At 36.5% G+C, this 12593-nt stretch overlaps 1 long non-coding RNA gene across 1 annotated transcript in view; it reads left to right on the forward strand.

The window, feature by feature from the left end:
* The first annotated feature begins 313 nt into the window (after positions 1-313).
* Positions 314-12593, forward strand: part of LOC118351624 (uncharacterized) — a 107542-nt gene continuing 95262 nt past the window's right edge. The window contains exons 1-2 of the long non-coding RNA XR_007404323.1: positions 314-733; positions 10991-11082. This is a non-coding gene — a long non-coding RNA (uncharacterized LOC118351624). The remainder of the gene's footprint in view (positions 734-10990; positions 11083-12593) is intronic.

Below are 12593 nucleotides of genomic sequence, written 5' to 3' on the forward strand. Positions count from 1 at the left end.
TCTCTCTCTCTGACTATCATAAATAAATAAATAAATAAATAAATAAATAAATAAATAAATAAATAAAAATGGGCACTTATGAAATTGGTTAAAACTACTAAAATCCCCATATTTTGTTTGTTTTATGGACCCAGATTCTGTAAAAGGTGACATTTGAAAAATGAATTCCACTGTCATTTCAACCTATTGAAAATTGTGGTGTTAATACAGAGATTAAAATTACCGGCTTTGAAGTTGCACAGTTAAGCATGAAATGTACTTTAATTGTCATTCCTAAGTTTTTTTTTTGCTGCTTTTCTTATTACTTAGGCTCTAAAGTCCTAAGATCTCATTCTCATTTTGAAAACTGCAACTACTCAAAAACAGTCCATTTCAGCGTGATGCTCTAAGACACAGACGCCGCAAAAAGGTATTTTTACACTCTCTGGTATTTGCCAAGGTTATTTTGTAGGCTTGCATGTTCACGCTAGCATGTCAGTGGCCTCTAAATGTCTCCTGATCCATGCCCATTGTTTGACTGAAGTGTCATCCTATTCAGAGCGCTGTCTTAGCTTTGAGATCTGAATGGCTAGCTTCCCACAGGCATGAATAAGTCAGTCACCGGATTTTGCTACATTTTCTACTCAGGCTTTGCCTGAAATAGAATTCTCTATTAAACAAGAAAGCAGAAACATGAAGAAATACTCGCTTCAAACAAGATGCACAATTTGGAGAAAAAACGGAAAGACACCAGGTAAGAATGGATATTTTCTAACTCATCTTCAGCAATGTTGCTTTCACTTTATTTAACCTTGAGTTTCCCTTCAGAGCCTGAGTGTGTTCCTTGCAATCTGATTTCTTCATTTTTTTAGGGCTTCTTTAAGGAATTAAAATCTTATCCACCATGGTCAGTTATCAAAACCACCAGAGTCTTTGTTCTTCTCAGACCATTTATACCATAATCCCACCTCAGCTTCAGCCAGCCTCTTTCCACTTAAAATTTATAAAGAAAAAAAAAATCCACTAGCATTTGCTTTCTCAGATTACTTGCCTTATTTCTCTGCTCCTTCCTAGGCCTTTCAGCCAATAGAATAGGAGAGATTAAAACATCAACAGGCATGACAGTAATTCTAGCTTGCTTGAGGTGCTTCCAAGAATCCCTTTTTAATTGGAATGGAATTTCATTTATTCTAAGCCTGCCCACTTCTCTCCATACGCACACAAATGGTCTTCAGAGTCACACCTTGCCATTATTTGAAAGGATCCAGGCCTCTTTTCCAAGAATTTTACTTTTTAAAGAAAGACACCTAAGCACAATATTAAAATGGTTTTAAATGGAGCTATAAGGCAGTTTCTCCAGCGTATCCCATTAACCAAAAAGTACCATTTATTTACATAACAGGGAAGAATGGCAACTGCCCTCCCCTGACCTCTGGCCCCCACTTAATTTCCTATTTCCCTCCTTTGTACCATGTCAGAATTCCCAGGGCTCTGGAGAAGCAAGAGGTCAAGATAGATTCACTGAGACCAGACAAGGAGAGAAATAAATTCAGAATGCAGAGCCTGGCCAACTTTGAGTAGTATGTAATTTATACTGACCAGCTCTTTATCCTTGTCATGGATTGACTTATGTAATTCCTGGCCCCAGAGCTCACTGCATGGCTCACCAGATCCCTCAAGTTTCATTTTACAGGTGGATTCAGTGGATGGATTCAGTGAGTTTCAAGAGTGTAACCAATTATTCAGAAGTGGTATGACAGCCATTAGAGCCAAAACTCAGAAGGACTTTACCTTTGTCAAACTAAGCATTCCTTTGAAGGAATTCTGTGGTTAGCAATATTCCCTATGATAATTAATAAAATGAATTAGAGTTGCCTGGAAAAAGAGAGATATTATTAGACTTTTTTATTATTTAAAATTTTAAATCAAGAATACAAAATAAAATGGTATTAAAAGGGATTCAAAAGGGGCACCTAGGGACACCTGGATGGCTCAGTGGTTTAGAGCCAGCCTTTGGCCCGGGGCATGATCCTGCAGTCCTGGGATCAAGTCCCGCATCGGGCCCCCTGCATGGAGTCTGCTTCTCCCTCTGCCTGTGTCTCTGCCTCTCTCTCTCTCTCTCTCTGTCTCTCATGAATAAATACATAAAATCTTTTTTAAAAAAGGGGGGGGGCACCTAGGTGGTTGAATGTATGCCTTTGGCTCAGTTCATGATCCTGGGTCCTGGGGTGGAGTCCCACATTGAGTCCTCCACAGGGAACCTGCTTCTCCCTCTGCCTGGGTCTCTGCCTCTCTCTGTGTGTGTCTCTAATGAATAAATAAAATATTAAAAATAATAAAAATTAAAATAAATAAATAAAATGGATTCAAAAGAAAATACTACCCTCACCTCAATCACCTGTGATTGTCTCCTCTCCATTTCTCAACCTTAAGATCAGCACTATTATTGGTTTCTCATATATACCTCCAAAGTTTCTTCATCGCTATACAAGCGAATAATTTATATCTTCTCCCCCTTTTTATATACAAGATAGCATACTAAAACAGTGGTCTATACTTTGCTTTTTTCACTTCATAATACATCTTGGTGTTCTTTTGATATCAATACATAGAGAACACCATTTTTCTTTTTTATCTCCCCATAGTATTCCATTATGTGAATCAAACACGATTAACTGGTTCCCACAGAGGAAATTCTTAAATGTTTCTAATATTTTTATTATTTTAAATGTTATTGCAAATATAGTATCAATTAATTCACAGGTTTTGGCTTAGCTTATGTTACTTTCATTTCTAAACAAAATTTTGATATAATCACACTTTTTCTTCTATAACTTCTGATCTTCCAAGATCACAAAGGACTTTGTTTACAGATTGTTCTAGTGCTTTTATGATTTCATGGTTTACATTTACACTTTTGATCCATTTGGAATGTACTCTGTAGATCAGCATGAGGTATAGATAAAAGTTTCTTTCTAGATAGCCATCCAATTGTCACAATACAACTGGATTTTTTGACTAACTTATTGATGAATTTGCATTTTTTCCACTAACCTACATTGATTTCTTTATCATTTAGCATGTATTTGGGTCTATTTCTGCATCTTCATATTACTTAAATTATTGAAACTTAGGGTATGATTTACTATCTGGTATGGTTAGTTTCACCTCAATTTTTCTTTTTTAGAGTTTTTGATTTGGAGATATTCTTGTTTATTTTGCCATGTGAATTTTATATTCAGTTTGTCCAGTTTAAAAAATAATGAAGACTGTCAGTATTTTATTGGTATTATAACATTCAATTTTAAGTTAACATAGGAAGAATTAATATCTTTATGATATTGAGTCTTCTTGATCTAGGACATAATCCATCTTTCCATCAGTTCAAGTCTTTTTTCATATTCTTTGATAGCATTTGAAAGGTTTCTTTATGTAAGTCTTGCATATTTTTTGTTTATCCCCTTTTATCTTTGTTTTTGCTGCTGTAAACAAGATCTTCTATTACATCTTCTGAATATTTTTATCTCTAGGTTTTTCAAATCACAACACATTTGATTATTTTCATGAATAAAAGGGAAAAGAACCTGCAAGTCATTCATATTTGTGGTAAAAGCAGGCACAATGATAATTGAACATGAACATCTGTAAAATCTGAAGCCTTTATTTCACAGAAAATATTAAAACCTTAATGGGAAGTCCTTATTTAGGAGTTGCTAAGAGGTGCTCTTTCTGCATTTGGCTTCCTCAATTGTCAGACTCTTCCCACAACCCAAACCATATCAGTAACATTATGCTTTCTGCAGATAAATTTATCTAATCATTGCAAAATTGACTTTTCTCAGAATTCACTTGCAGCACTTAAGAAATGCGTTTTTTTAAATTTTAGTATTTATTTTTATTTAATATCTTCAAGGTACAGGTTATATTCTTAATAAGAGTAAACCTTTGACCCATAATTTAAGATACTCCACTCCCTGGCTCCAACCTACTTTTTCATCTTTCATGCCCCAAATTTGACTAGCCACTATTTCTTCCAAACTCTCATACTTTCCCATGTTCAGATCTCTATGCTCTCAAGCTTCAGCTCCAGCAGTCAAAATTCTACTCAAAACTTAAGGCCCAGCCGGAAACCCAAGGTCCCACCTCCTTTATATAGTTCTTATATAATGGTTCTTTTTCTAACAGTTTTAGAAAATTTTACCTATTTTTTTTAAGATTTTATTTATTTATTCATGAGAGACAGAGACATTTGCAGAGGGAGGAGAAGCAGGCTGCATGCAGGAGCCCGATGCAGGACTCGATCCCAGAACTCCTGATCATGTCCTGAGCTGAAGGAAGATGCCCAATCACTGAGCCACCCAGGCATCCCTTTATTTATTTATTTTTAATTGACATATTAACTACTGTGTAAGTTTAAGGAGGATGACACATTCATCTGATATACTTACATGTTGCAAAATCATCACTCCTCTAGAGTTGACTAACACCACCATCATTTCACATAACTACCATTTCTTTTTTGTGGTGAGAATATTTAAGATCTATTTTCTTAATCCCTTTCAAGTATAAAATACAATATCATCATATATATGATTATATATGATCATGCTGTACATTAGATCCCCAAAATGGATTCATCTTCTAACTGAAAATTTGTACCTTCTGGCCAGTGTCTCTCCATTTCCTCTGCCCTCACCTCATATACTGGTAACCATCATTCTATTGTCTGATCCTATGAGTTCAGCTTTTACAGATTTCACATATAAGTGATATCATACATTATCTGACTTTCTCTGAATTACTTTACTTTACTTAAGGGAACTTAGTGCCCTTAAGGTCCATCCATGTTGTCACAATTGGCAGGATTTCCTTCTTTCTCAGGGCTGAAAAATATTCTACTATATATATTTATCACATCTTCTTTGTTCATTGTTCAGGATTCATTGATGGATCCTTATGTTATTTCCATATCTTGACTCTTGCAAATAATGCTGCACCGAACATGGGAGTGCAGATATCTGTTTGGGATCCTGATTTCATTTCCTTTGGAAATAATATGTACAGAAGTGGGATTGCTGGACCACATGATAGTTCTATTCTTTTTAAGAAAATCCATACATACATGTTTATCATAGTGGCTGCACCAATTTGCATTCTGCCAACAGTGCAGTAGTTCCTTTCTCTTGTCATTATTGCCAATACACATTATCTCTTGTCTTTTGATGGCAGCCCTTCAATAGTGTGAAGTGATATCTCTTTGTGGTTTTGATCTTCCATGACAGTTCTAATTAGAACTGATCACCCCACCCTTCCTCTGAATGTCCATGATATATTTTTATCTGTAGGTTTCTGTAGCATCATGCCCCGCCCCCATAGATGTCCAAATCCTAATCCATGGACTCTAAAGTATGTTATATTACATGGCAAAGAGACATTTTAGAAGTAATTAAGGTTAGAAACTTTAAGATAGGGATGCCTAGGTGGCTCAGTGGTTGAGCATCTGCCTTTGGCTCAGATGGTGATCCCAGGGCCCAAGGATTGAGTCCTGCATTGGACTCCCTGCGAGGAGCCTGCTTCTCCCTCTGCCTGTGTCTCTGCCTCTCTCATGAATAAATAGATAAATAAATAAATAAATAAATAAATAAATAAATAAATAAAATCTTTTAAAAAAACGAAACTGTAAGATAGAGAGTACTCTGTGTTACCCAGTCTAATCCCATGAGCCTTTAAAAGTAGAGAACGTTCTTTAGCTAGAGTCAGAGAAATGTGGCAGAAAGAGATGAGAGATGGGAAGTATGAGAAGGATTCTAGCCACCTTTACTAGTTTAAAGATGGAACCAGACATGTGAAAAGCTTGAGAAGGAAATGAATTTTGCAAACAACCAATCAGCTTATAAGAAGACCCTGAGTCCCAGTCGACAGCTTGATTCTGACTAGGTATTAACTTCTTCTGCCTTAGATTCAAAAAGTCCACAAAACCCCAATCTAAAGAGCACCAGCAGACATTCAGATTGTTATAATGGAATTTGGTTTGAGTGAAGAAATTACTGGAAATCCCAGAGAGAACTAGAGATAAACAGATGCTCAGATTCTTTGTAGAAACTAACAAGTGAGACAAATGAAGGGGGTATTGACAAACAAGGAGAAAATACAGTGGGTTATTGGTGATGGTGTCACTAGAGATAGAAACCATTAAATAAGCATGTATTATCTCCTCCAAAGAACTGATGAGATGTGTGTATCCATGTGTGTATGTTTATGATGGTGTGGGTATTTGGGGGGCATTTCTTTCCTGACTAAGGCAATTGGGACATCTGTAGTGCAAGAGAGTAAAGGGAATTGACAGTTCAGTACTTGAATGTAGAAGAGAAAAAAAATAATGAGCACAAGCAAGATCAATTCACCCTTTCTTCCCATTTTTAAGACACTGAGACTGTAATCAATCACTATTTTTAGAGAAAGTAATGATTTCATGCACAGGAATCAGCAGAAATCTCATGGTGTACAAAATTGTTCATCACAGAGGTTATTGTAACCAGAGCAACATATTGTCCTCATTATAGATCATAAGAAAAATTGCTTGTTTCCATTGACTTTTTTAGCTGTGATGCAATATTACTTATATTTTGCAAGATGACACAAGTGGCATCTTAGTGAGCTTTTTTGGAAAGAATTCTTCATTGATTAAAAAATGCAAAGCTTTCTCTGGATGATTGTAAATTGTGCTGTATTTCCTTTGGCAAATTTTTGTCTCTATAAATCTAGCCTATAGATATTTTGGGGAACATTAGCATCATGTGAGAAATCACTGAATCTCTATAGGGTCTGCGAACCCCTGAAATTAGATGCAATATTTGGGAGGATAAGTGCGTATTTCTAAAAAGAGAGGTTATAATTGTCCAGATGTTCAAAAGGCTCTGGACTAAAAAAAATTTTTTAATTAAAAAAAAAAATAAGCCTGTTCTGAAGCTTTGAATGATTCCTCTTTTCACTGGACATATGAGGTTTCTCTTTTTCTCTCTTTTTCTTTTTCCCAGTTGAAACTGCACAATGGTTCATTGTGGTCTTCTATTGATCTCCAACACAGCTTCAGATTTGTGTGAGTGGGTGCTCATGCTTGACTCTGTGGCAGGAGAGACTCCAGTAACATAAATATATACATTTTTAAAGACTATCCTGTGACTGGTAGGGACCAAAGAATTAAGGTATCTTTCCTTCTGGCTTTTAAACTTCTAGCAAACTTTCCACAATGATGCTCTCTCAACTTTTGTATGACTGGTGGAAATTCATAGTAATTCATAATAAGCACTATTTTCCAATCCCATGAGTGAGACTCACTATAAACAAATATCTAATAACAGCCATGATAATAGAGTGGCTCTTGAATGACGACAAAAAAAAAAAATGTGCTTACATCCCTCAGTGGTGCCCCATGACTCCCAGTACAAATTCCAAACCCCTTCACAATTAATTTTGTGACCTAATCCTAATTTATGTCTACAGGCTTATCTATAACAGCATTGGCCCATGCTCTACTGACACTGGAACAAGAGTATTCTTTGTTGTAGGAGGCTGTCCTGTGCATTAGAGGATAGGTAGTAGCATCCCTGGCCTCTACTCACTAGATCCTGATATGCCTCCATACACGCTGAGTTGCAGCAACCAGAAATATCTCCACACATTGACAAATGTCCCTGGGGCCAAACTCATCCCTGGTTGAGAATCACCACCTTTTAGTCTTTTACACTCTCAAGCTTCTCTCACACCATAAGCAACTTTCCTTTCAGTTCTCTCAATTTCAGAAGCACACGGTTTTTCTCCCCCATACTTTTATGTGTTTTATGTCACTTATGTGCAGTTGTCTTCCCCCACTGTGTGCAGGGCAGACTCCATCTTCTTAGAAGTCTAAGTGAGAGAGGTACAGCTTCCACCAGCATTTTCCCTGAAATAAACATTTTCTTCTCTCCCTCACCTATTAAACTGTATTTTGCAAGAGGTTAAGGATCTTTATTGAGTTTATTGAGTGTGTCCCATTACCTAGAGCATATTTGCTATATAATAATTATTGAATAAACTCATATCTGAGCTCAAACAAATATTAGCCAACACTATTGTAGTGTTACTTTTTTAAAAAAAAAAGTACATTTCCTCATACAGTTATTAAGCCTTAAGATTTCAGAAAATAACCTTGGAGAAAATCTGGTACAATATGTGTCAAACACAAATCACTGTTTCAACTTAATTTTTCCATGCTTTTGACCTTTATAAATCTTCTTAGCTTAATTCATTTTATATTTAAAACCTATATTTTATCACAATTTGGCAGATTTTTGTTTGCTGTCTATTAGCACGGTAAAGGTCACATCATTAGATGAAGCCTGGTGGCAGAAAAAAAACCACGGTAATTTGCCAATGGGAAACACATGAAAAGTGACTTCATTTTTTATGTTGTCCTACAACGTTTTCCTTGGGGTTGATTTGAAATGTTATTATTCAAAATTGAAAACTATGTCTGAAATAAATTCTGGAAAGTACACAAAAAAGAAAAATCACTTAGAAATTCAACCCTAAAACTGTGGTTATTTTGCACAATTAAATAGTAGCAAGGTGCTTAAAACATCTTGGTTGGCAAGGAATTCTAACAGATGCTTAGTAAAAGCTATTTAAGTAGGTACAGATACCCTGAGCTGTGATTTTCACTGTTTGTTATCGATAACGTTTTTTCCTACTGATAAAAGAAAATAAATTCTAACAGTACTATATGGCAGACAGATAATTATTTGACGTGTACCAAATTGGATACAAACAGCAACCCCTTTCTGATAGTGTTCTATGGTACACAGGGCCAGGTTTACAGTAATTATCTAGGACCTGTTTCTCACTTCAAGGACTTCTGTATAACACAAAGCAAGGTAAGCTGTCAAAATGATTTACTGAGGGTCCGCTTTATGCAAGCACTAAAGGAGATAAGACATAACTGAAGCACCACAGTGACTTGAAGGGACTACCAGTCTGGGGAGGGATAAAAGACATGTACACAGAGGATGATAATCTAGGGGGTGGGGAAAGCCCCATGTGTTAAACATAAACAGAATGCCACATGAATTTGAAGACAAGAGAGATAACATCAGTGTGTGTGTATGTGTTTATGTCTGTGTATGTTTGTAATGATGTCTCAGAATATAGGACATTCTAGATAGATTAAATAATATGTTTAAAGCAGCATTTATATAGACAGCAGAAGATCTATTTGGAGGTAGAGATTAGAATATGTGGTGCCTTACATGTCACTGTGAAGAATGTATGCTCACCTTGGTTGACTGTAGCCACATTTCAACAATTTGTCTCTACCCCATGAGCATTGAATAAAATGCTTGTCATTCAGTAATTGGTGGTGTTGATGACAGTGATGGTAGAGTGGGTGTATGGAGGGAAGGAAGAAGGAGGGGAACGAGGGAGATATTCACTAACAGGGAACCAACTACTAGAGATGTTTACCTCAGAATACTATAACTTTAGCCGTATTGAATAAACCATCTGGGCACAAAATAGATTGTGAAGAAAGAGATATATGAACGGACACCATTGAAACTATCTAGATGAGAGAAAGTGACGTCCTGACTCTGGATGACCATGGATAAAAAAGAAGAGATTGAGGGGAGAGATTTCATATGGATGATTTCAAGAACTGATAATTTGGCTGAATTCAGTGCAAGCAAGAAACACTCGATACAGCTCTGAGGTTTCGTGACAGGACAACTCAGTAATCAGACATGCCATTAGTAGAAATGAAGAAAGAGAAGACGAAGAGGTCAGCGTTTGGAAGATTGAACTGTCATGTGCTTACAGGTGAATCTTGTGGAGATATCTGGCCTTTGAGCTCAGGAGAGGGGCCAGGCTAAGAGTACACCTTTGGGAGCCTCTTGCAGGCAGGCAGAAGACGGAGGAGTGGAGTGGACAGGAGGGATTTACTGAGGAGGGAAAAGGAGACACCACTGACACAGGGTATTTGGTTAGACCTATACTTAGCATATCAAAGTGATAAAAAGAAAACCAAGATTGTGCTCTGTGAGAATATTCAAGGCAGGAGATTTAGAAGAGAATATAGGGGAACCATAAATCCTCACTCCTTAAGTATGGGCTGCACATAGTGACTTGCTTCCATAGAGGAGAGTATGAAAGGGGGTAAAAGGAGGGACTTTGCAGTGCAGAGACCTGGCAAGCTTGTGATCACCTCAGCCAGGTGATCAGGTTGATTTCAGCAATCATAAATCACCATGATGTGATGAAAACAGCACTTCACCTCTGTGATATTCTTCCCCGAAACTCATAATCCCAGTTTAGTCATGAGGAAAATATCATACAAACTCAAATTGAGGAACATTTTACAAAATATCTGACCAGAACTCCTCAAAACTGAATCATCACAAAAAACAAAAACAAAAACAAAAAACATAAGAAAAATGTGAGAAACCATCGCAGATAAGAGCAGCCTGAGGAGAAATGACAAGTAAATATTTTTTGTGTGTGTGATATTCTGGATGGGATCCCGGAACAGGAAAAAAAAAATGCTGGGTAAAAACTAAGGAAATCTACATATCATATGGAATTTAGTTAATAATAATACATCAATAATGTTTCAAAAATTGTAACAAATATACCACACGAATGTTTGTTTGTTTGTTTTACCACACAAATGTTAACAAGAGGGAAAACTTTTTAAGGGTATTTATGGAAACCCACTGTACTATATTTTCAATTTCCTATAATTCTAAAACTTTTCTAAAAATAAAGTCTTTTTTTAAAGATTTTATTTATTTATTCATGAGATACACAGAGAGAGAGGGAGAGGGAGGCAGAGATACAGGCAGAGAGAGAAGCAGGCTCCATGCAGGGAGCCTGATGTGAGACTCGATCCCAGGACTCCAGAATCATGCCCTGGGCTGAAGGAAAGCGCTAAACTGCTGAGCCACCCAGGGATCCCAAGTCTTTTTTTTTTTTTTTTTTTAAGGGAGAGCGATTATACATTGAACAATCCATTTTATCAAATACTGCAGAGACACTGAGAAGAAGTCAAAGGATGGGCCTCTGGGATATGCACGTGTAAGTTAAATTCCAAAGAGAGATTTCTGTGTAAATAGGATCAATTCCTTGATTCTGATTCACTATTGGTATTTAGCAATGCAACAGATCTCTGTATGTTGATTTTGTATCCTGCGACTTTACTGAATTCTAGTAATTCTTTGGTGGAGTCTTTTGGGTTCTATATAGAGTATCATGTCATCTGCAAATAGTGAAAACGTTGATCCTTCCTTGCTGATTTGGATGCCTTTTATTTTTTGTTGTCTGACTACTGAAGCTAGGATTCCAACATTTTGTTAATAAAGGCGATGGAAGTGGACATCTCTGTCTTATTTCAGACCATAGAGGAAAAGCTCTCAGTTTTTCTCCATTGAGGATGGTATTAGGTGTATTTGTTTGTTTTTTTCACATATGGACTTTCCTGTATTATATTCAGGTATGTTCCCTCTAATCCTACTTTGTTGAGAGTTTTTGTCATGAAAGGATGCTGTATTTTGTCAGATGCTTTTTCTGAATCTATTGAGAGGATCATATGGTTCTTTTTTTTTAAACGTTTTAATTTTTTTTAATTTTTATTTTTTTATTTATGATAGTCACACACAGAGAGAGAGAGAGAGAGAGAGAGAGGCAGAGACACAGGCAGAGGGAGAAGCAGGCTCCATGCACCAGGAGCCCGACGTGGGATTCGATCCCGGGTCTCCAGGATCGCGCCCTGGGCCAAAGGCAGGCGCCAAACCGCTGTGCACCACCCAGGGATCCCGGATCATATGGTTCTTATCCTTTCTTTTATTAATGTGGTTTATCACATTGATCAATTTGTAAATATCAAACCATCCTTGAAGCCCAGTAATAAATCCCATTTGCTAGTGGTGAATGATTCTTTTGATGTATTATTGGTTTTGGTTTGCTAGTATTTTAGTGAGAATTTTTACATCCATGTTCATCAGGGATATTGGCCTGTAGTTCTCTTTTTTAGTGGAGTCTTTACCTGGTTTTAGTATCAGGGTAATGCTACTGTCATAAAATGAATTTGGAAGTTTTCCTTCAGTTTTCTATTCTTTGAAAGAGTTTGAGGAGAATAGGTACTAGGTGGTCTTTAAATGTTTGGTAAAATTCACCTGTGAAGCCATCTGGCCCTGTACTTTTGTTTGTTGGAAGGTTTTTCATTATTGATTCAATTTCTTTGTTGGTTACCCGTCTATTCAAGTTTTCTATTTCTTCCTGTTTAAATTTTGGTAGTTTTGTTTCTAGGAATTTATCCATTTCTTCCAGGTTATCCAATTTGTTGGCATATAGTTTTTCATAATATTCTCTTATCATTGTTTGTATTTCTGTGGTATCGGTTGTTTGTTCCCCCCCCCCCCATTTGTGATTTTATTTATTTGGGTCCTTTTTCTTTTCTTTTTGATAAGTCTGGCTAGGGGTTTATCAATTTTATTAATTTTTTCAGAGAATTAGCTCCTGATTTTGTTGATCTGTTCTATTACTTTTTTAGTTTTCATATAATTTATTTTTGCTCTATCATTTCCCTC

The sequence above is a fragment of the Canis lupus genome, chromosome 20 (genome assembly GCF_003254725.2).
Source record: "Canis lupus dingo isolate Sandy chromosome 20, ASM325472v2, whole genome shotgun sequence".
NCBI classification, from domain to species: Eukaryota; Metazoa; Chordata; class Mammalia; order Carnivora; family Canidae; genus Canis; species Canis lupus.